Source organism: Pseudonaja textilis, chromosome 1 (assembly GCF_049901715.1).
Source record: "Pseudonaja textilis isolate UNSWEBS1 chromosome 1, rPseTex1.2, whole genome shotgun sequence".
NCBI lineage: Eukaryota > Metazoa > Chordata > Lepidosauria > Squamata > Elapidae > Pseudonaja > Pseudonaja textilis.
This window is the reverse complement of record NC_141990.1, coordinates 275,793,663-275,817,760: the sequence shown is the minus strand read 5'-3', so window position 1 is coordinate 275,817,760 and position 24,098 is coordinate 275,793,663. Positions and strand designations below refer to the sequence as shown.

The 24,098-nt window shown below is 34.2% G+C and overlaps 1 long non-coding RNA gene across 1 annotated transcript; it reads left to right on the top strand.

Moving 5' to 3' along the window:
• The first annotated feature begins 1,343 nt into the window (after positions 1-1,343).
• LOC148128225 (uncharacterized) lies at positions 1,344-22,409 on the top strand. Its single transcript, XR_015741518.1, has 3 exons — positions 1,344-1,359; positions 10,829-10,987; positions 22,341-22,409. It is a non-coding gene; the product is annotated as an uncharacterized LOC148128225 (long non-coding RNA).
• Positions 22,410-24,098: the final 1,689 nt, after the last annotated feature.

Here is a 24,098-nt window from a genome sequence, read left to right as displayed (position 1 = left end):
TACATTTTGGAAATATCTGGAAAGTCTAAAAAAAATATGAGGCATCCATAGTTGTGGCATGTTGACCTATTAATGGGGTTCTTTGTTTTCAAGTACTTATTCCATGTGATGTTTTGATTTCTTCTTTTTGAGCACTTTCTTGAACTGATTTATAATCCCAGCATCTCATGGTGACCTGTGCAGTGTTTTCATTAATTCAACCCCTGTTATGTAATTAAAGGCTGCTTGAATTTCTTATTGGCTTAAACACTCTTCTTAACTCCAGTTTGTGACCCCATGTTTCTGAGATACTAAAATTGTTCAGGACGTACCATGAATAACCTTGTTTTAACCACCAAATTACCTGTGCCTGAATTCAATTTGAGGCTTAACTATAAAGACAAAAACCTCCCTATATGTTTATATTTGGAACACAATGCGTGACCTTTAAAAATCTCCTAATGTTACTACTCATCCAGTGAGGTAAACCATATGTCATTGGTAATTGAATATAAGTACAGATTTAAGTTTATCTAGATATGCAGATCATTCCATAGTATTTCTTGCCTATTGATGTTTTATTAAACATTTATTTTCCCAGTCGACATGTTCAAAATTTTCAAAATTTTCAAAATTCTCCTTATAAACATACCCACCCCTGTAAATGGACCCAAAACTTAACAAAGCCAAATATTCTTCAGGGTACAAATTTCCTATAGTGACTGGACTTTTGAAAAAATCCTTAGAATATCTGGAAATAAGCCAACATGATTCCCTCTCCCCAACATGATATTTCTAAGCTAACCTCAGGAGAAAACTATTTACATTTCATAGCATAAATCTGAACTCTTGGCCAATTTTCTGTTAGCCTGCACCAATTCTCATGCTAATTTTCTATCATACCTGCAGTTTTATGAAAGTCATATTTTATCTGTTTGGTTATTTGCAGTCATGTAAGAGTTGAAGAAGGAATATTACCACTATTAACCTTTTATAGTGGGAGTCATAGTATTTGCCTCACCCTTTTTTTCCTGATCCTATTGAATTTCCTATACAAAGAAAATGAAAAATCTATATATTTAATAGTGGGAGCATATAAACCAGAGTTTTATTATTGCATGTAGTACTGGGTGAAAACTTTTCAAGGAAAATACAGATTGCTTTATATAAGCTTAGCGGACAAGGAAAAAGGAGGCATGTGGATTTAACAAATGAAGCAGGAAACATTAGAAAGAATGCAGTCAAATATTGTTGCTCATTCTCTTAACATTAATCTAAGAACAAATTCCACCCAGGGTTGCCAACTTCTTTTTTCTTCATTTTTTTCCTAGAAAAGATTTTTGAATACTTGCTGTCTGTCAGTCTAGAAATATAAGCAAGGTAAGTTTTTCTTGGCATCTTGTTAAAGAGATGAAAAGCTCAAATCTTTAAATGTAATGCTGTGCTGAAATCCATCTGCAATTTTCCTACCAAGTTCTTCCACTGTTTGAGGAACTTGTGCTTGATGCAGTTGTTTTTTAAAAAGCTCATTTTCAAGTACTTTCATGTTTCTTTCAGATTTCTTTGGGTGTTGTTTTTCAGGTGGCAGTAATGCTAATAGTGTTCCTTTTTCTGTTTTACTCATTCTAATAGCCTCTAAGACTACCTGTACTTTTTGATCTGTAGATAGTGATCAAAGTTTCTCCTATGTTTTTTGGTGACACATATAGAAAAACAGGCAGAGTTTTAATTACACTGTTGCAACTGTCATCTTGACTTTTTTGAGCTTACCCTAAAATAAGGAAAAATAAAGGACAGGTGTTTTGAAAAAAAACTGTTTAAAAACTTTATTTGAATTCTGAATTTAAAATTGTATATTTTAAATGTTTGAGCATCATTTTTAAACTCGTGCAGCCTATAATGAGAGGAAAAAATAAGTAAAGGTAAGATGTATGAACACAACTCTGTACAATTTTTTTTCAAAATTTGGATTAATTTACCTGTCTGAGCCAGAATCCTGAACTTGAACTGTAAATCAGTTCAGACCCAATAGGATCAGATTAGTCCAAACTGTATCATTCTTAATTTGAAGATTCATTAAAATATATATTTTATTACTGCATGTGTTTAACAAAGTCTAAAAACATATCCCACCCTGCACTAAGTTTGGAATAGACAGGTTTGTACCAACCTACTCTGTCTTCACACTAATCAGAAGTTTTGCCTGACCATTTGGGATTGCATAAAACTGGATAAGAAGTAAAGGATAGGATACTGTAATCTTTAAAAAAAACTCTCAATAAAGGTTACAGCATATTAAGCAAACAAATGGGCAAACAACTCCAATTTTTCTTTTTTGCTAGCCTTATTTCCAATTTTAAATGAGAACTTCAAGGCTTAGATGGCTAAACACGGCCATTGAGGGCTTGGAGCAATGAAATATTAACATTAATCAGCTAAATCTAGTAAAAATCTACAGGAATTAATCTTAGATAGAAGTTAATTGCTTGTCTAGCACACAGACTTGAAACTTGAATTACAAAATACTTCTGGGAAAAGCCACAGGACAAAACCTCATGGAAGGCCAGATTAGAAATGAAGTTGATCTGGACTTGGTATAGCTTTCCTCTAGGGCTGAGAAAAACACCATTGCCCATTTTATTTATGGATTGCAAGTATATTTGAATCTAATGCACAAGCCCTACAGATATTTTGACCTCATTTGGACACTAAATAATTTGTTATCACCCGGAAATTAGAAAAGAGTATTCAATATTCCAAAGGCAATACCTAATATTATCATTTTAATATATTATTGCTGGAGTACATAGTAATCGAAGAATATCTTAATTCTGGTAAAATCTAAAACAAAAATAAGGGTTTCATTCATTCAATTAATAAATATTAATAATTAATATGTGTTGGTATTATTACTATTCTTTTTTCTTTAGCAGAAATAATCTGTTACATAGAATCCAGCCTTTATCTTTATTTTGGAACATATAAAACAACAAGGAACACTTTTATGTACTGTTATAATGGAAGTTAATAATTTGCCAAAAAGAAATTCACTTCTTTCTTGCCAGGCTTTATTATTTTTTTCTGTTTCTCCAGTAGATTCGTACTATGTTCCGCTTGAATGATCTAAGCATCTAAACATCTGTTCTATTCCAAGGCTCTGGGATTACACATAATAAAGAGCATACCAAGAAAAGCCACCAAAAACAAAGTGAAAATCTTGCAAATGTTTTCATTTAAATGTCCACAGATATCAATCAAGCACTGTTTCTTCTAGCAGAGACTTCAAGAACGCTTACTTTGTAGTGTAATTGCTGAATATAATTTTATGGCACAATACAAGTTCTGGTTTTCTTTGGCATTTTGTAACCCCGATCAGAAATCAATACCTGTATTACTATTCGTAGGCATAATTTTGAAGGGCACAGAGGCATTCTAAAAACCAGATGTTTGTATACTGTTTGGTTGGGAAAGGAGTCAAGGAAATATGGGTGTCTTTAATAATGAAAGGCAATTGTGAGCTAAGCTGGCATGACTCTCCATATTCCCATATCAGCTTTCTGGCCCATTGGGATTTTTCTGCTCTAGCTAAAGAAATGAGAGAGGCAGGAGGCTAGAATAACAGGGACTCCATTTTTACCCAAGTTTCAGCTGATACAGAATGCTCTGCATTCCTGTATAATGAAAAATCAGCACTAGAGTTGCCTATTCCTAAAACCACAGCCAATTTAGCAAGACCATTTGTTATTCTCTGTCTACAGGTGTAGTTAGACATGCCCATAAGGACTACTACAGGAAAAACAGTCTGTTAGAAGGACACCAACCAAGATAACTTCAGCCCAAAATAAAACATGCTTTGCTTCTGGTAACGCTGTGTTTTAACTGTCCCTCTTATATACTATTTTCCAGCTGCGACTAATGAGGGGGATCATGGCCACTTCTTCTCTCTTAAGCCAAGTTGTTTGCTTCTCCATTCCTTCCTGTGTGTCCTAGTGTTAGGGATATACCCTAGCAAGATCTGCAGGGCAGTCAGGCAGGCAGGCAAAATACGTGAGATAAGTGTTTTTGTAGCTTACACTCAGTAAACCATACACAGTGCCAATTAAAATAGTTTTATTCCAGCAAGAGTTAAAAGCATAGTCAAAACAGTCCATATATCATTCACTTAGTTCAGTCCGTCCAGGGATTATTCATTTGCAAATTCCAGTGTCGAAAAAGAGAGGTCAGTACACTTACAAATATCAGTCCAGTGATATATCTCCTCGCAGTAGAGAGGTATGCAAAAACTCAAAAACTCCTCTCTTCCTTTAGCAATTCTTCAGTAGAGAAAACACGCAGCTAACAAACATCAACGTAATCCAATCCAGCAATTGTCAGTAATTGCCAGCAAACTGTCAGCGTCTCGTCAGCAATCAATCAGGTCCTCTTGCTGCCTCTTATGGTGGTTTCACACCACACCCAAAATTACATGCTTTGCATTTAAAGTGACACACACTTAAACTAACAATCATAGCTTATATATATATTATTTTACCCAAACTACGTTAGGTGACCAATATTATACCTAACATTCTCCCCTTTTGGGTAATATAATAATATATATATCTATTTACAACCTTAACCCATAGTCATCACAACTCTCTTTGTGTTTGACTGCACCTTGGGCTTTTGTGAACTGATCAGCAATATTTTGCTCAGTCATACAATATTCCAATCTTATTAAACCATCTTTTACAGATTGTCTTACATTCAGATATCTAAGATCTGTATGCTTAGATCTCGTTTTTACAGCAATATTTGTAGCCATCTGTATGGCTGCTTGATTGTCCTCATACACAACAATGGAATCATTAACAGTTAATCCCATATCCAATAACAACTGTTTATACAGAATTAAATCAGTACATAATAAAGATAGACATGAAAATTCTGCTTCCATTGTGGACATACTTATGTGTTGCTGTCTAATTGACCTCCAACCAATTAATGCTTTTCCTAATAGTATAGCCATTCCTGAAGTTGATTTCCTAGTGTTTATATCTGTTGCAAAACTTGCATCAGCATATGCACTTAAAATCAAATCATCTTTTGGCTCCAAATACAATGCATAGTGCATTGTCCTTTTAAGATATCTTAAGATACGTTTTGCTGCTTGCCAGTGTCGTTCATCGGGTTCAGCGTTGAATCGAGCCAATTGATTAACGCCATAGGCAATATCTGGCCTTGACCAATTACTAATGTACGATAGACTGCCAATTAGCGACTGGTATATAGCCTTATCGAATTTTGAACTTTGAGCATCAGTGCGGCAAAATTCCTGACTCATTGGAGTTTTTGCTGGTTTACAAAGTTCCATCTTATATGTTTTTAGTAATTGATAAATCTTATCCTCTTGAGATATCTTATAGCCACGATTGGTTTTATTTATTGTCAATCCGAGATACTGTTTTATCTCTCCTAATTGCTTTAATTTTATCCTCCTACCTAATAATGATATTATTTCAGTAGCTTCATTATTAGTTTTTGTAATTAAAGCAATATCATCTGTAAACAACAATAATAATGACACTATTCCATTTTTCTCTCTTTTAAATAAACATGGATCAGCTAAACCTGCTTTAAACCCTATATTGTTTAACTCCTTAACAATATATTGGTTCCATTCATAACCAGATTGTTTTAATCCATAGAGACTCTTTTTAAGTTTCCAACAGTCATTATTAGTTTTATCATCCTTAATCCCTACAGGTTTCTTTAGGTATATAGTGTGCTGCAATGGTGCATGCAGATAAGCAGTTTCTACATCTAAATGATTTATGATATAGTTTTTCTTAGCTGCCCACACTAAAGCTGCTCTCAAGGTTGTTGCTTTTAGACTCGGTGCAAACACTTCATCATAATCACATGCAGTTTGATTAAATCCTTGAGCTACCAACCTAGCCTTATAGGTAACAGTCCCATTTTTACCTGTTTTTAATTTAAATATCCATTTGCATCCAATGGACTTTTCCCCTGGAGGTAATCTAGCATTCTCATAGACTCCCATCTGTTTTAATGAATTCAGTTCCTTTTGCATTGCTGTATGCCAGTTCTCCTGATCCTTCACAGGATACAATTTCAATTCTTCCACAGTAGTTGGAATTTTACTAATCTGGCACACCACACTTGCCTGATACCTATCAGGTGGTCTACTTACTCGTGTTGACCGTCTAGGTAGAACAGGACTCACAGGTGGACTCTTATCTATCACCTGTTCCTGGTTATCTATTTCTTCTTCACTTATTTCTTCCTTAATTGGTCCTATTTTCACTTCCTTTACTTTCTCTTCAATTGGATTTTCCTCATCACTAGTATGGTGGCTCGGGCCCCTGTAGGTTTCTATGATTACACTTTTATTCGAATCTTGTTCCAGTTTGTGCCATCCTACATGTTCCAGGAATTGAGCACTAGCACTACAATAAATTTTAGTTGTGCCCTCTTCCCAGAACCTGTAAGATCTATGGTTTGATTCGTAACCTACAAAATATAATCTTTTAGCCCTATGCTGTCCCTTATGTCTCAGTTGTGTAGGAATATGCACCCATGCTGGTGCTCCAAATGTGTGCATATAGCTTAGGTCAGGTTTTCTACCATGCCACCGTGTGAATGGTAATTCACCTGTTGTTGAGTTAACAACATTATTCAATATATGTTTGCCACACATTATTGCTTCTCCCCACAAATTCTCAGGTAATCCTGAATATGACAACATAGTATGAGCCATTGCCTGCAGTGTTTGGCTCGCCTTTCTATAAAGGAATTATGTTGTGGCCTATATGGTGCAGACCTTTTATGTTCTACACCTGCCATCTTCAGTCTATTTTGGAATTTATTATTTATAAATTCCGTACCATTATCAGTTACAAGAGTTACTAGTTTCCTTTTAGTTTTTCTCTCTGCAAACTTCAACCAATTAAAGAAATTCTGATATATTTCCGTTTTACTCTTCATTAAATAACAAAAACCATATCTAGAATAATGATCCATTATACTTAATATATAACGAGCACCTCCCACACTTGGTTTTTTAGGACCTATAATATCAGCAAATACGACCTCTAGAGGCTCCTTAGTCTTAAATCCATTAACTCTATTTGCTGGTATTACCTTGCTTTTTTTCTTGACTGCAAGCATTGCAGTGCAAATACTTACTGCAAGGCTTCAGTTTTATACCTTTAGACAGTTCAACCGTTTGCTTGAGCATTTTAAAATTTATATGCCCTAAACGTCTGTGTAACAAATGTATGCATTCATCATGAGGTTTAACGTTATTATACACTGTGTTAGCCACCTCTAATTGATTATCATTTAACACATACAATTCACCTTTTAAATTTGCAGTCACTTTTTTACCTTCCTTTTCTATTATGCAGTTTTCTCCCCTAAAGGTAACTACATAACCTAGTTTAATCAAAACTCTAACTGAAAGCAAATTAAACTTGAGTTGTGGTACATATAACATTTTTACATTTTCTTTTATGCAAGAACAATATGCAGTACCTTCAGCTTTTGCTTTAAGTTTCCAACCATTAGGTAACGATATCTGCTGTGAACTCGTGGACATCTTAATAAATCTTTTCTTATCTTTTGTTATGCAGTGCGATGCTCCACTATCTACCACCCAAAAATTATTATTGTTCACAGTTTGGTTGCTATACATGGCTAACTCTAAGCATTTTTTATCCTTTTGATGCCTTTTAGCATTCTGGCTGGCATTTTGGCGTTTTGCTTTCTTGCAGAATCTGGCCAAATGTCCTTTTCTTCCACACTTAAAACATTTTCTAATTGTGTAGGCTGACGAAGATAATTCCTCTTCTTGTGGCTGTTCCCTTCTGAGTTGATCCCTTTCAAGCCTTCTCCTGGCTTCTTCAATTAATCTGCCAGTAATATCAGTTAATGTGAGGTTATCCTTTGGCAGCACTTCCAATGAAGTTACATAGTCGTCATAGCTCTGATCTAATGAAGACAAAATTATACAAACCTGATGCAGTTCAGTGAAGATAAGCTCTTTTTCATGCAGCTCCTGAAAAATCCTCTTCATAGTGTTTATATGAGTCAACATGTCTCCATTCTTTTGAAGATGTGTTCTGAACAGCTTCCGTGTAAGATTGATATGAGCTCCTACACTGTCTCGAACATAAATCTTCTTTAAATTCTCCCAGCACTTAGCAGCTGTTTCTTCTCCACGAATATGGACAAGCTGCTGGTCACAGAGTGTCAGTCCTATTATACAGAGAGCTTGTTCATTTTTCAGTTTATATTCTTGTATTTTGTGGGCATCATCTTCATCCTCTGGATCACAAGCATCTACCTCTGGTGGGTTTTGAATTATATTCCACAAACCTTCTCTGCGTAGAAGTAGGCTGCATTTCATAGACCATGAAACATAGTTTGTTCCATCCAGTTTGGATATTAGAGACAAACTTGGTAAATTGACTTCTGCCATCTTTCTCTGGATATTAAACTATAATTAATAAAACACAGCTGTCTGTTTACAGTATTGTGTAACTACACTAACTCTCACTTTATATAAGCCTGTTATATCCTGGTTAGTCTGACTGTGCAGCTGGGCCCATAACCAGTGTTAGGGATATACCCTAGCAAGATCTGCAGGGCAGTCAGGCAGGCAGGCAGGCAAAATACGTGAGATAAGTGTTTTTGTAGCTTACACTCAGTAAACCATACACAGTGCCAATTAAAATAGTTTTATTCCAGCAAGAGTTAAAAGCATAGTCAAAACAGTCCATATATCATTCACTTAGTTCAGTCCGTCCAGGGATTATTCATTTGCAAATTCCAGTGTCGAAAAAGAGAGGTCAGTACACTTACAAATATCAGTCCGGTGATATATCTCCTCGCAGTAGAGAGATATGCAAAAACTCAAAAACTCCTTTCTTCCTTTAGCAATTCTTCAGTAGGGAAAACACGCAGCTAACAAACATCAACGTAATCCAATCCAGTAATTGTCAGTAATTGCCAGCAAACTGTCAGCGTCTCGTCAGCAATCAATCAGGTCCTCTTGCTGCCTCTTATGGTGGTTTCACACCACACCCAAAATTACATGCTTTGCATTTAAAGTGACACACACTTAAACTAACAATCATAGCTTATATATATTATTTTACCCAAACTACGTTAGGTGACCAATGTTATTCCTAACACCTAGGATGAAGAGGGGATGGGCCTGGTTCTTCCTCTGACTGCCCAGCCAGCCTCTGCCCTTCCACAACCTCCTCCACAACCTCCGGAGCCATACCTCCACTCCCTGTCAGCTGTTCCTCCTCTCCCTCAGAGTCTGATTCTAACAAGGATGCTACCATTTCATCACATAGATCATGAGTGTCCAACCTTTTTGCTTGCCTGGGCCACACTGAGTGAAGAGAAATTGTCTTTGGCTGCATTTAAAATGTATAATACAGTTAATGTATATAAATAACAAACTTCCTATATAAGGTTAGACATGCCTGATATGGATAGACATGAACTCACAGCCAGAGCTGTGAGTAAAATGATCCCTAATGAAATGGTCAAGAAAATCAATAAACAAAGTAAGAAACATTTAAGCAACACTTGTCTTCAATGTGAAGTCTTGTCCTTCCATCCTGGTGCAAAATCCTTAAGCTGTACTTTGTACAAAGCAAGTCTTTGGCAGATAGAACAGAACAGAACAGAATAGAATAACAGAGTTGGAACAGACTTTGGAGGTCATCTAGTCCAATCTCCCTGCTTAGTATTTCAGACAAATGGTTATCCAATCTCTTCTTAAAAACTTCCAGCGTGGGAGCATTTACAGCTTCTGGAAGCAAGTTGTTCCACTGATTAATTGTTCTGTCAGGAAATTACTCCTTAGTTCTAGGTTGCTTCTTTCCTTTATTAGTTTCCACCCATTGCTTCTTGTCCTACTTTCAGGTGCTTTGGAGAACAGCTTGACTCCCTCTGCTTTATGGCAGCCCCTGAAATATTGGAACACTGCTACCATGTCACCCCTAATAAAGTAATGGTTCTTCTACATAGCCTCAAGAGAAAGCAAATATAAATATTTTGTTGACATGAGAGAAATTAAGGAAAATAAAATTATACACTTATATAAGGAGAACAATATAGACAAAAAGAAAAGCAGACTATAAATATTTTGTTTGACATGAGAGACAGTTTGGAAAGAAATTAAGGAAAATAAAGGTTGCCCTCCTGGAGATTCTTGGATGTTGTTTTAGTGTCTAGACCTTCTATGCAGTTAATTGAAAAAGATATTGATGCATTTAATAGAGATTTGTGGAGAAGCCATATTTTAACCATGAGGGAACATTTTCTAAAATGACACAAGATAATGCCCATGCGAAAATGAAAGAAGCAACCACGGCAATGAAGTCAGAATTTGAAAATAAGTTCAACTAATGGGCAGGTATCTTTAAAAGGAAAATGAGGTTAAAGGAAAAACCCAGAGATCATACAAATAAAAGCTACTTATGTCAATAAGGCATTTTTCATTAGCCTCGATGAGTTTGGAATCACTCTTCTGTATGTGTGCATATGAACTCACATGTAGCTCAGTGATACATCTGGCAGAGTAATTAATTTAATGAATGCTGTCAAATGACTGAGACACTAGCAGTCCGCTTTGCCACAGAGACATTGACAGTCCCAATCAATAATCTGTCTGATTTCTAGTAAATGTCACAATAGTGTGGAGGATACAGCTTTTCTTTCACCTACTGGTAGAATATATCAAGCCACACAGATTTACCAATTAGTTGTGAGATCCTTTATTTATTGATTAAAACAGAATATTCTTTATACTTTCATTCCATTTCAGGTAGGATTCTCCTTTGCCTTTGTTTTGCAGTGAAGGAAAGTGATGCAGCTGACCTTTCAAGAAATCACAAAATACCTGTATGGTTGTAGTAATCAGTGTGTAGAAGATGAAAACGAACAGCACTCAGCACTCTATCCTCTTCAAATGGTTTATTATAAGGTAATCCCTAAGAGTCACAAATGGAAAGTAATCTATCTGCTTTTGTGACTAATAGATCAACACACACAGTCACACACACACACATACAGACACACACAAATATTTTAAACACTACCTTTTAGCCTACTATGACCTGCTGAACTCAATACTTCTAGATATCTCAATGACCAAAGTTTTTTTTTTTTATGTACCCCATCCATGTCACTTTAATAACTCTTCTGCTTTGGGTGAATTTAAAATAGCAATAGCAATAGCACTTAGACTTATATAGCACTTTACAGTACTTTACACCCCTCTTTAAGAGGTTTACAGAGTCAGTATATTTCCCCCAACAATTTGGGTCCTCATTTTACCCACCTTGGAAGGATGGAAGATTGAGTTAACCTTGAGCCTGGTGAGATTTGAAGTGCCAAATTGCAGACAGCAGTCAGTCAGCAGAAGTAGCCTCTACTGCACTCTAACCACTGTGCCACTGTGGCTCATATTCAACAACTACACTAGAAGCTCTTTCTAATCATTGTGATTTCTTCCAAAAGGTGTGTTGAAAGGTCAAGTGATATCATTCTTCTTAGAGACATTGATCAAATAGCACAAAATATTTAATGGGAAGTTGACATGAATGACATTTTTCTGAATAGTTAGTATGTTTAGACTGGGGTTGCCATATTAACATGTAAAATATATCCTAAGTCTCTAGGCATTTTTACCTAAGCTTATAATATACTGATTTGTATAAGGAAATGCTACAGTTACTTTGCAAGAGTCTTTAATTGCAGTGAGTTGACAATATCCTGAAATGGATAATGACTTGTAGATCTGTTTACAGTGAGTTGACAATGAATTGGATAAATGTTCTCCTAAATTGTAGATGTGTTTACAGTGAACCATTGGGATGTTTTTAGGCTGATGAAGGAGAGTTGTTTGTATCTTTTAATGATTTACTATTGGAATTTACTTAAAAAAACCCTCCTTCATCTATCAGTTTCTACTGCAAAAAATACAGTTTTATTAATACATCAGGGGCCAATAAGAATATTACATGATCAAAAGCCCTAATATTTTCCTGTTCAATGAGTTATACTTTGACCAATTCCAGCAAACATAATTTTTTTGGTTCTGTGTAAACAAATATTTTTTTAAAGTTATAACTTGAGCACATAAGAGTTATGTTCTAGGAACCACAGCATGGCAATTATTATTTTGTTGTGTCTCAAACCAAGTCAATTAAAAAAAAAGTTATCCATGTTAGCTACTGCTATTCCTTTAATCAGACTTTTTTTAAAAAAATGCTGTCAGTGTGAGCTTAGTTACATAATGCAATGAAATCCAATACACACTAGAGAGCAATGAAAAGTTCTCTCCACAATACTTCTTTCAGTAATTCCTAGTCATACAATGTAATTTGTATGACATTAAGCATTATTCTCCAAAGTATGCCAAAGCCAAAATAAATATTTTTCAGTGCTTGTTTGGTGACATCACAATTTACAAGTTATGATCACATTTTCAATTTTCCTAGTGTAGTACAATTTCCAAGCTGTCTAGCCTTCTAATTAATTTTATAGCATCACATTACAGCTGTAGGTTTGCTTTTCAAAATTTTTCTCCCTCTTTCCCTCATTATTCCTCAGCCAATACTAACTTGTGCACAGTTGCCTTACCATTCTACATTGACATTATTTATGGAAACACCTTCCCTTCAAAGCAGCTTTGAAAAATGTTCCACCCCTGATGCTATTTAATAGGGGCACTTTATGCGTTTAACTATGAATCATCAAGTGTCAAATATGTGATTCATGCTGTGGTTCTATGTTCGCTAGAGACTAACTTCCATTGAACTTCATGAGATTTAATTTTGAGGAAACATGTGTAGGGTCAGGTTATATGAGATCAAGTAATGTACATAGAGGAGTTACTTGGCCAAAAGGGATTGACGTAAAAAATGTCCTAAGACAGTATGCCAATAATCGTAAAAATGGCAACTTCTTAAAATGGGCATGCTGTTCTCTCACACAGAGTAAAATAAAAATTCCCTGCAAGGTTACCCTTGGTGCAATTGAGATATGGATCATACCTTTACCCTTCAATATATTTTTTCAGAGTTTTCCCATAAAAATTGATAATTTAAAATCATATGTTTGATCAAGCTTTTCCCAATCTACTGTCCCCAAAATGTACTAGAGTGCAATTCCAATCATTCCTATATGGTGTGGCTTTGAATTGTGGGAATTTGAATTTGCATTTCAGGTCTATTAAACTTCTAGCCATTCTGTAAATTATGAGGGAAGTTTACATAGTGAAAGAAAAATAATGTAAATCCATTAGATGTTCAAGAAGGGGGAAAAAGTGCCATCAAATCACATTTATTGAGGGATATCTTGAGGGATTTATTTTATCTGTAGTCTTAAAATCTGCACACCAATTTTTTTTAAAAAAATTAATTTTCCTCAATTAAGTACTATACTTCATGACTCTTTTTTTCCATAATTGTAAAAATATGCAGTAGCATCAAGCACATGTTGATTCAAAACTAAACAAAGACCATGGACATTTTTGTCCAGTCATTATGGTTAGGATCAGTCTTGAGTTATAAACTAATATTTAGAAAATTATCACAGAAATGCAGGGACAATGCAAGGAACTAAGAAATAAATCCATGACATGTATTATAGCATATCTATACATTTATTCACTCTCTTTCTCTCTATTTACAGTCTCTCATGATAGACCACCTTAGAATACAACATAGCATTGTTGATTATTCTAGATGAAACATGACCTTACATAACCAGCTTGCAGACTACTTCAGATTTATTCCCTTCTGTCTTCCAGATGCAACTTTTACATTCATGTTTAGTAAACCTATAAAACACGATTTTGTGGTAGGACTGTAGGGGGTTTAATTTCCAAGGGGTAAATGGCAGGCATTCATACAAAATTCATTAACAAATAATTGGAACAACCATCACATATCCTTCCCCCACTGTTTTGGAAACCTTCTCCATGGGGCTGAATTGCCATACAGACTGTAGCTTCACAGCTGAGGCCAAATTGTCCACCACTTCATTGGTGTCAGTTGGGGAACCCACTATGAAGATGTTTCCCACTGGATGTCAAAGATACTCCTACTTTTCATTCACAACCAATCTGATACCATTCATATAAAGATCACTTTTGCAAGATTTTCACTAGATACATAGTGCAGTCAGAGGGGCAGGAAATAACAACATATGCATACAGTCATCCAATTGCAGCTTCAAGTCAGAGAGTTTTAATATAAAGTGTCTGGGGTTTTGTATTTATGCTGATTTTATTGTTTCTTATTTTTGTCACTTGAATTTCTATTTCTAGAGCTGATGTTCAACTAAATAGGTATTTTTCAACACATGAAACTTAAATTTTGAATCAAAATTAAATGAAACTGAAAAGTTATAACCAGAAGCCAACATGGATTTGTCAAAAAACATATCATGCCAAATAATTCTCATTTCATTCTTTAACAAAGAGATTAAATTAGTGAACCAGTGAAATGCTATGGACATAGTATACTTGGATTTTAGTGAGGCATTTGAAAAAGTAGACCACAATCTGTATAGGTACAGATAAGGTGAAATTTGACTCAATAGCAGTAACTGTGAGAGTTACTGTGGTGTCCTAGTGGACAATTACTTAAATATGAGCCAGCTGCAGCAGAGGTGGTATTCAGCAGGTTCTGACTAGTTCTGGAGAACCAGTAGCAGATATTTTGAGTCGTTCAGAGAACCGGCAAATACCACCTCTGACTGGAGATTTTACAGTATCCTTCCCCTGCCATGCCCACCAAGCCATGCCCACAGAACTGGTAGTAAAAAAATTTGAATCCCACCACTGAGCTACAGCTATAAAAAAAAGCCAATGCAATCTTAGGCTGCATTAACTGAGGGATAGAATCAAGATTACGTGAATGGTTAGTACTGCTTTATAAAACCTTGGTAAGATCACTCTTTGGAATACTGAAATCAAAGCACACAAAATAATTTAAAACTCTAGAAGAGCTATACAACCAAATAAGTACAGCATCAATTTACATTTCACTGTGACTAAAACACCTCTGTGAGCTTAAAATTGGATGTCAGTGGTCTTTTGGGCAAGATAATTTTGTCCTTTAGCTTTGGGATGTCTTCCAAACATATCTGAGAAAAGTTCATTCAAGAGCAGGGAATCCTAGAGAATGCACAAAAGTTATTGAATAAAAGGATACTATTTTGCAGTAAACTGTTATGCATTTTTAGAAGCACATGAAATCTGATAATTCACAACAGGGGATGTTCATGCCATCTTTAAATGTTCACATTCTTTGGATGCCAATAGGATATTTTGTTCTCTTATCTAACAGAGCTACATAATTAATTACTATTTTCAGTAGCACTGACAATCTGAATGTAAATGTAAACCATAATTTAGGTTGATGTTATATAAACATTTTGAATAAGAATGCAATGAAACTCAATCAAAGAGTTTTTCATGGGCAACAAAAATTATCTGCTTTTCAGAGACCTCTGGGCTTGCTTTGAAAATGGTGCAATTGCCAAATACCCACATTACTTCTTAAAAAAAGTTTCTGGCTCAGTTTTCATCTGAAAATACAATACAATAAAATCAGTTTAAAAAATTAATACCACATGTCCCGAATAAGTGAGCTTTGGATGAACTTTAAAGAGTTCCCCCTCCCCAATTAAGCCTATAGAAATAGGGGAAACAAAAATCTTCTCTTAATACAAAGCAAAAGAGCTGAGAAAGTCTTGTGGTTTTATTAGAGTTAGGCTTGTGGTTTTGACTTATTTGAGCCACAATCAACAGGCATTTTCCTTTAAAAAAAAAAACACAAAAATGAGAGATTGTCGGAGCTGATCTGAATTAAGTCATGGAGTCTCTCAAGATGCCTGATTTCCAAAGTTTGCTTCCTGAACCAACTTTGTTGGTTTTCTGTCCTATTAAAAAAATGAAGATATTTCAAAATTTTGTCCCCAAATAATAAAAAGGAATATTTCTCATTGTTTGTTTTTATTGAAAATTTTATTTGGGTTTTCACAAAAACAAAATACAAATAAAACATCTTTTTTTGAAAATAGCAAGGTCCCAGGTTATCACTTCTTCATACAGACACAAACTCAATTTCATGCTCATTTTTATGTTCTATTCCATATCTTATTACTGTTTTATATTTTCTACATAGTTTTTCCCCTCTTTTAATTTTCTCAACTTTATTTTAATTATCTCATCTCAATTCAAATCATTATATTTATATTTTTGTCTGTCCTGTTGCAATTTCATATTATCTTTTCTCATTAAACAATTTTTTCCCCTGTAGTTACTAATTGGAATATGACACCTTTATATCTTTTAATTTTATCCATTCAAACTCATATTTCAGCTTCAATGTATATCTTTAAAATTATAGCATTCAATATAATACATAACTTCCAATCAAATTCTGCTTGGTACATTCTTAAAATAGACACTATATTCTTAAAAAGAAAAAATTATATATATGTAAATAAAACACATTCCATTCCAATTCAATTCTATCATTAATGTGCATTAAAATCTTAACATCTTTAACATTTCTTTTCAATTAAATATCATACTTCCTTGGGAACACTTATAAACTTTCCATAATTAATTCTTTTTTTCCCCATATTTCTCACTTATATTTTTATAGATCATTAATAATAATTAAAATGTTCCCATCCTTTCCTAATTTAATTATCTCATTCACTTTAATTCATTTATTTCTTAACAAACATTCCACTACATTACAGTGAGTATTTTATCCATCATTTTAGTCATATTTTCTAAAATTATTTCTATTTGTAATATAACAATGCTATCTTATGTACCTTTGCAGAATCCCTTTTGCAATTAAATTTTCACCCATTATCTCTAAACAAGCTTATGGTTTCAATTCTTATATCTTTTCCGTGTTTCTCCATTTCTTGTTTCTGTCTTTTACAACTTCTTTTGCTTACCTTCTTCCCCCTCTTCTTCTCCCTTCCCTTTTTACCCCCTCATCTCTCTACTTCTAATTCTCTCATCTATAATCCCCTCTTCTGTTGCTTTCTAATATTATACTTATCTTTCAAATTGTTCTTCTTCTTTTTGGTTGTTTTTTCTAGTCTTAAACATTTCACTCTCTTTCCCCCCTTTTCTCCCCCCCCCACACTTAAATTTATTTGGTCATTAAAGATGGCTTCTTCTTTGTCCCTATCTTCTTGTTCCACAAGCGTTTCTTGTTGTTTCTCATAGTTCCAGATCTCCATTTCTAAGAATTGAAATACGAAGTCAAAAGAACCTCTCCCTTCTTGTGCATCTTCTTTCCATTTTTTAAGTTCCATTTTCAGTTTTTCTAAGAGTGATGCCATTTTACAGACTTTTAAACAACCACCTGATTAATTTTAGTCATTTAGTTGCAAAAACCAAAAATCACCAAGTTATCCAAATAATCCAAGGCTGTTTCTTCTTGCTTCTTTTTTCCACTTTCTCTTCCTGGGGTTCTATTGTTTTGTTGCCAAGTTTCAGTTAGGATGTATCTTTGGGGAATCTTGTTAAAGTTTCAGTGTAAGTTCCTTTTAGTTACAGTTCCATTCCTTAGTTCCAGGCAGTCTCCTCCATTTTTCCAGATCCTACCCTTTTATTCTTCTTTTTCTCCTTTCCTGCTTTTAAAAACTTTTAAATATCCAGAAATTTTTATTATCCCTTTGACTTTTATTTTCAGCTTAAATGCCTATTAATGTCAAAGTGGATTTTTTTTTCAATTTCTTGCTTAAGTCTCTTAGCTGTCAGTATAAGGAAGGGAAGGAAAAAAAACCTAATCTTTTCCCTTGTTTCTCTCCTTCGCTGCTTCAAAATCTTCTTTAGGAACAATGCTATTTAGTTTAAATTCCAGGGTACCTTACATTGTTGCTTTTTCAGTTTAACCCAGTCGACCAAAACTTTCTCATCTTATCTTCCTCCTGCACATTCTTTTCCAGTTCAGTTCTTCTTTGAGGTGGCCATTTCTGACCACCGCTGCAACCGCCTTCGGGAAAGGGAGTAATGGCCAGCTGGGGAAGGGAGATGTGGCTATCCTCGACCCTGCTGGCAGTCTCCCCCCTCTTCACCACCTCTACGGGGTGGCTTAGCCCTGAAACCAGCTGGCTCGGGGCGCTCCAGCATTGAGCACAGATCTAAACCGTGCATGATCATGGATTTTGGTCTGTCACCGAAGAAACTCAAACCAGAAGCCCCCAATATTTTTCATTGTTATATAGAAGCAAGTATCCTATTTTGCTGTTTCTTTATTTTCCTATTAATATTTTATCTTTATGAAACAATTCCAGTTATTTGCATTCCTGCACTTACCACTATGGCTATTGGTGATGACTACATAAACAATGCTTTCAGAGTGTACTTGCAAGGATGGATTGGTCTGGATACCCATGCACAGAAGCCTCCAGATATCTCTTTTCATTTCAGGTGTAACTCTGTATACACACACAAAGTAAAAAGGAATCATAAACTTTGTTCCATGCACAAAATGTTTAAAATGTTGCAGTTTTCTAAATAAAGATTTGTCTGCTTGCAGAAGATTCTGTTACATTTGAGGTAGTTTTGTTTTAGTAATTATTTTCCAGTTTGGATTGTTCTGATCTACTTATGAAGCTAGAAAGGTGTTAAAAGAGACTTGGGGAATACTTTGTTGCAGCCTAATAATTGATGACTTCAATATTAATTTGGACAACCATGAATTGTCAATGAACAAAATGACTCTAGTTAAAATTGATCTATGTTTCTAATTCACAGATGAGATGCTCAAGACTTCAAGACAGTTAATTCATAACTGCATAATGTGAACCATCTTAAACAAACAGTATAGTCTGAGTGACCTATTGAGTATTGAGCTCCATACTTTATAGAATACCCACAGAAATATGTCAAGCAACAGAAAAAGTCAGTAAAGGTTTTAACCAAGCTATCCCAGAAAATCTGTAGAATGACACCAAAATATTAGAAGTGGTTAATCTGTGTCCCAGCACAAAAAATGGAAGCTTAGCAGAATTCACAAGCTATTGTGCAGTATCCTTAATTTCTCAAGATCACAAAATAATTCAATTCAGATTAAAGCACCCTTCATGGAAAAAAGAAATACCAGATGTTCCAGCTGGCTCTAAAAGAGGTGGAGAAACATGAAACTTAATTGCTGATGCATCTTGGCTAATTAAGAAAGTCAAAGAGTACTAAAAATAAGTAAGTATATACTTCACTGAACAAACGGTTAAGAAATATGCCACAGACTAACTAGCACTTGGTAGAACAGCCTTAAAAGCCTCAGAAAAGATATTCAGTTGCTATGATGTATCTATTGCTACAAAAATCAGAATAATGCAAGCAATGGCATATAATGGTAACATTTTAAAGTAGCAAAAGTTGAACTTTGAAAAAGTAGGATCAAAAGAGCATTAAAGCTTTTGAATTTTTATAAGATTCCTCAGAATACCATAGAAAGTAAAAAAAACAAAGTGATTATCAAAGAAATTAATCCAAAGTTATCATGTCCAGGCTCAAATCCTCCTACTTCAGACTGATTGTGTGAAGTCTGTAATCCTGGAAAAGATGGAAGAAAAGAGAAGCAGATAATTAGCATCAAGATGGATGTATTCAATTGTTGTGGTGATGGGCACATTGTTAGAAAAGCAGAAGGATCAATTTAAAGAGGTATCGTCATAGATATGGTTGTTAAGAGTTCATCCCAACTTGGTGAAACATAATTAATCAGTCAATATAGATAATCATACTGTATCTAGATAATTATACAATAGCATTTGTTCTCAGATATCTAATTCCATATATCTTTCTTTCGTATTGTGATTGGTAAAATGTGGAAGGTATAATTTCTTTTTTTGTCTAAATTATAATCTTGACCTATTATGAATCTGATACCGATAGGCCAATGAGACTTCTGCATTTTATTCAAGCGGTACTCTGAAGAGACAATAGAAGGAACTAAGATAAGGAAGTATAAATAATTTATCATTTTTTAAAACATAAAGTTGAAATGTTGCACCAGTCTAAAACCTTGCTTCTCTTGAGTACCCTATTTGCTTTCTTTTCTTTTTAAATAAACTCAAACAATAGCTAAAAGAATATACAATATGAACAGAACATTCAACATGAAGGCTCTCTGCAAAAAAAGAAGAATATTAGACACACTTATGGTTGATTATCTGAAAAGCCGTGAAATAAGGAACTTGTCTTAACTATGGTAGAACAGTAACAATTCTTTATTATAGTATATCAATATTATCTCATAGTGAAGGTTGTTTGTTATAATTTTGTCACAGCACATACATCAAAAAGTTTCTTAAATAAGAAACCATTCTTGGAAATGAGGAATCTAAACCAATCTAATACTAATTCATCCATTTAAGTTTACTACCAGTTAATCTATTACTCTCCATATCATTGTCTCAGACAATATTTTAACTTCTTAGTTTTGATCTATGCTTTTGTTTTTTAAATCCAACATTCCTTTTATTTCATCATGACTCAGTCCTACATCTATTTACCTGGAAGTAAAATGTCTTGAAAGTAGATGTAACACTCCTGAAAACACATACATTTCATGTTGCTGCATATTAATTAATTTTGTTTATTCTTTCTCTATTATAATCATACTATGGAAAGTGCTTAAATCTAAATACAATCCATTTTTAACCATTTTTGTGAATTATTTTAAAAACAGTACCCTGATTTGTTATACAGTTTTTTTTTCTAGTGTATACATTTTCACATACAGTTTTCTTATTTATAGTCTATGTACACTTTTCCTAGAATTCATTTTTGTGTGCAATTCTTAATATGTTTCCTTTTTTAAATATGCTTTCCAAATGTACATATTTTGCTATTCAGCTTTCTGAGCTTAGCAATATTTCTAGATGGTACTAGCAGATGCTGCAAACTATGTGTCCATTGAAGTCAGAAGTCAGTCTCACCTCTCCTCCTTTTTTCCCTTAGTTTGATAGATTTAAAGGAAAAAAAAACATCCTAAACTGTTGTTGGAATACATCACTAATTATGTGTAGATTGCTATCACAAAACCGTGTTATTTTAATAAGATCCTTACAATGATTCCCTTTAACCTCCTGCTTCTATGAAATTATTAACTCTTCTTTCCTGCCATTGCCAAATCAGGATACCATGCTGTGTACCATTAAGCACATACAAATCCAATTTAATTTCAACATGTAGCATTTAAGAACTCTATTAGCTGCTGCTCTAGCTAATGCAGATCTTGTCCCTTCTATTTCTGAGAACCTCATGGGATTTTCTTTTATTTTTTTATGCTCTTGTTTCACTGTTTAATTACAAATGGAAAAGTAGGGGAAAAAAGTTCCTTAGAAGATAAGAGAGAATAAAGAGTTGGGCAAGTTGAACTGTTCCTGTTTGACTGTGTTAGTTGTGTAGATGAGTTGTGATTCCCTCTGCCACGCCTCCCCCCAGCCACCCATTCTTTCCAATGTTTCAGAAACTTAACAGGGCTAAATAGAAGTCCTCATAAAAGAATTCATATAGACTGTACAAGTGATCAGTGTCTATAAAGAGAAACCTAAACCCATAGAACTGATATAGTAACTTTGTTTAACTTGGTGCTCTCCTTTTTCATTGAATGCCAGTGCCCACCATTTTCAGTCAGACATTATGGTTGCCAACTATCAGGTAGGGAATCCTGGGATTTTTAATCCTTTGCACATGGATAAACCCAGGTTTCAGCATTTTTAAATATGCAATGTATTATAGAAAAAGGAAAATGTATCAATTCATCTTGTTTGTTAATTCATTGGAATCAAGGTGACTACCAATCAAGCAGAACATGCAAGATTGAAAGTGAATAAAATAGATCTTTTGAGAAAACATAAATTATACATATATATGTGCTACATATTAATTAATTTTGCCTATTCTTCCTCCCATCTCATCCTAGTTAAAAATAACTCTGCCATTGTCAATGTTCAAGTGGAATAACCAAATCTTGATAAACTTTAATAATATTAGAAGTGTTCCATACTGGAAAAGATATGATATTCTACAGTTTGGGGAGCGGGACTAGTTACTGAAATGTGTCATTGCTCTTCCTCCTGTTTACATGTTTAACTCTTACTATTCCTTCCCAAATAGAATGCATGACATGGAAAAATCTTACTTAAAAAGGAAATCATGGAAGCTGAACAATGTGAGATACAGCCTATACTTGAATTGGACCCAGATACAAATTATTAATTAACATAGTGATCATAGCATTGGTGTTACATACTAAATTTTCCATTTTTGTCAATAGCCAGCCCACCACATGTTGTATCAATTCAATCTTCAAAAGGAGCCTCACAAAGACTACATTTCAACAACCTAGATGCAAACTGAATATTTGCATTTAAGTATTTTACAATGTAAATGTGAACAAACTTGCAAACAATTAAAATGACAGCAACAATAGCAAACATTAAAGCTACATTGCTTTATCTATTTATGTGGGAGAATGTTTCACTGAAGTCAGTGGGCTTGCTTACATGAAGACAAAGATATAATTGCCCAGAAAGCCACAATATTAATGAATAATATTGTAACAATAAAAAAGAGAAAAAAGTCTGCTTGAAGAACATATTCTGACAATATAAGAGGACTGTCATTGAATATCATGAAGGAAAGTACAGAAGAAGCTTCGTGTGGGTTTTTTTCCCATAGCTTTCACCTGCATCTGAGACTGAAAGGAGAGCCAAATAAAAGCATTTATGAAGAGTGTAGAACAGTATTTTTTACAGACATGTGGTTCTTCCTGTATTGTGTCCTTAGACCAAACTGTTTATAATTCAAGCAATTCTGCCAGGTCAATATTCTGTGTACTTTAATCAACGTTTAGCGATCTAATTGAACTCTCAAGATAAGATTGGATAAAAGTCAAAGAGTAAAGTAAACTGATGTTTTTTGTATCTAGACAGCTGGTTTCAATTTTGTATGTTTTGTATGTTTAATAGCTGTCTAATATGCAGAAATATATGTGTGAGCTATTTGTCTAATTGGTTTAGTTCCATAACATTAAAAAATCCTGAATAAATTGTATGTCTTTGCTTAAAAATATAGCAGACTTATTATGAACAGAGCTCTTGACTCCATATTGATAATGCAATCACATAACTTTACAGTAGACTCAGATAACAAGACTGGGGCATTACAGAGCCAACAGTGTTTAAAAATTCTGATTATTAAACATCACTTATCAGAATTTTACTCTCCTCCCCACTGCAAATGACTCTTAACTAACCCTTAAGCTAACTGCATTATCTGGAAGCCAGATAACCACAAATAAACCTTATATGTCTAAATTCTAAGTTCAGAATGATGGTCACTTTCATGGAAATAAGATGTTCAAAAATAATAAAATAAGCTTAAGATGTTAAAAATACAATGATGTACAAAGATGTTAAAAATACAATGATATTCAGGAAATAGATGAAACCAGGATCATTACATACTCATTTACTAGTATTATAAACCAGAGAATGCTGCAAAGCACTGTGAAGTGGTATACAAGTCTAAATACATTGCTACTAAATGCTTCTGCCTATGATGTTATGCAAACATAGCTTCATTCATGTGTAAGAAGGCAATATCAACAGATTTAGGGGAACCCCAATATTTTGAGAAATTAAAACCATGACAAAAGGAACAAAATAATCCAAACTGTTCCATAAAAATGGATGTGTTAATTGACTATTATAGGTAAAATACATAAATAAATAAAAACCCCAGAGGAACATTTGAAGAGAAAAAGTTGATCAAATTACCTTTAAACTTGACAAAAACATCCAGCTACACAAGATTTTGTCATAGGGCAAACTTGCTTCCTTAAACTCTTTGATCTTTTGCAAAGTGACTTTTTAGACTGCTTCCATGACACCATTATTTTGTTCTTACCTTTGTTTGAAGTCATGTCATGTTCAGCAAATATATTTTTGATTTGACCAAACACATATTTTTATGTAAATGTTTCAACCATTGTTCAGACAAAGTGACTTTTGAGCAGATCTAACATACACTT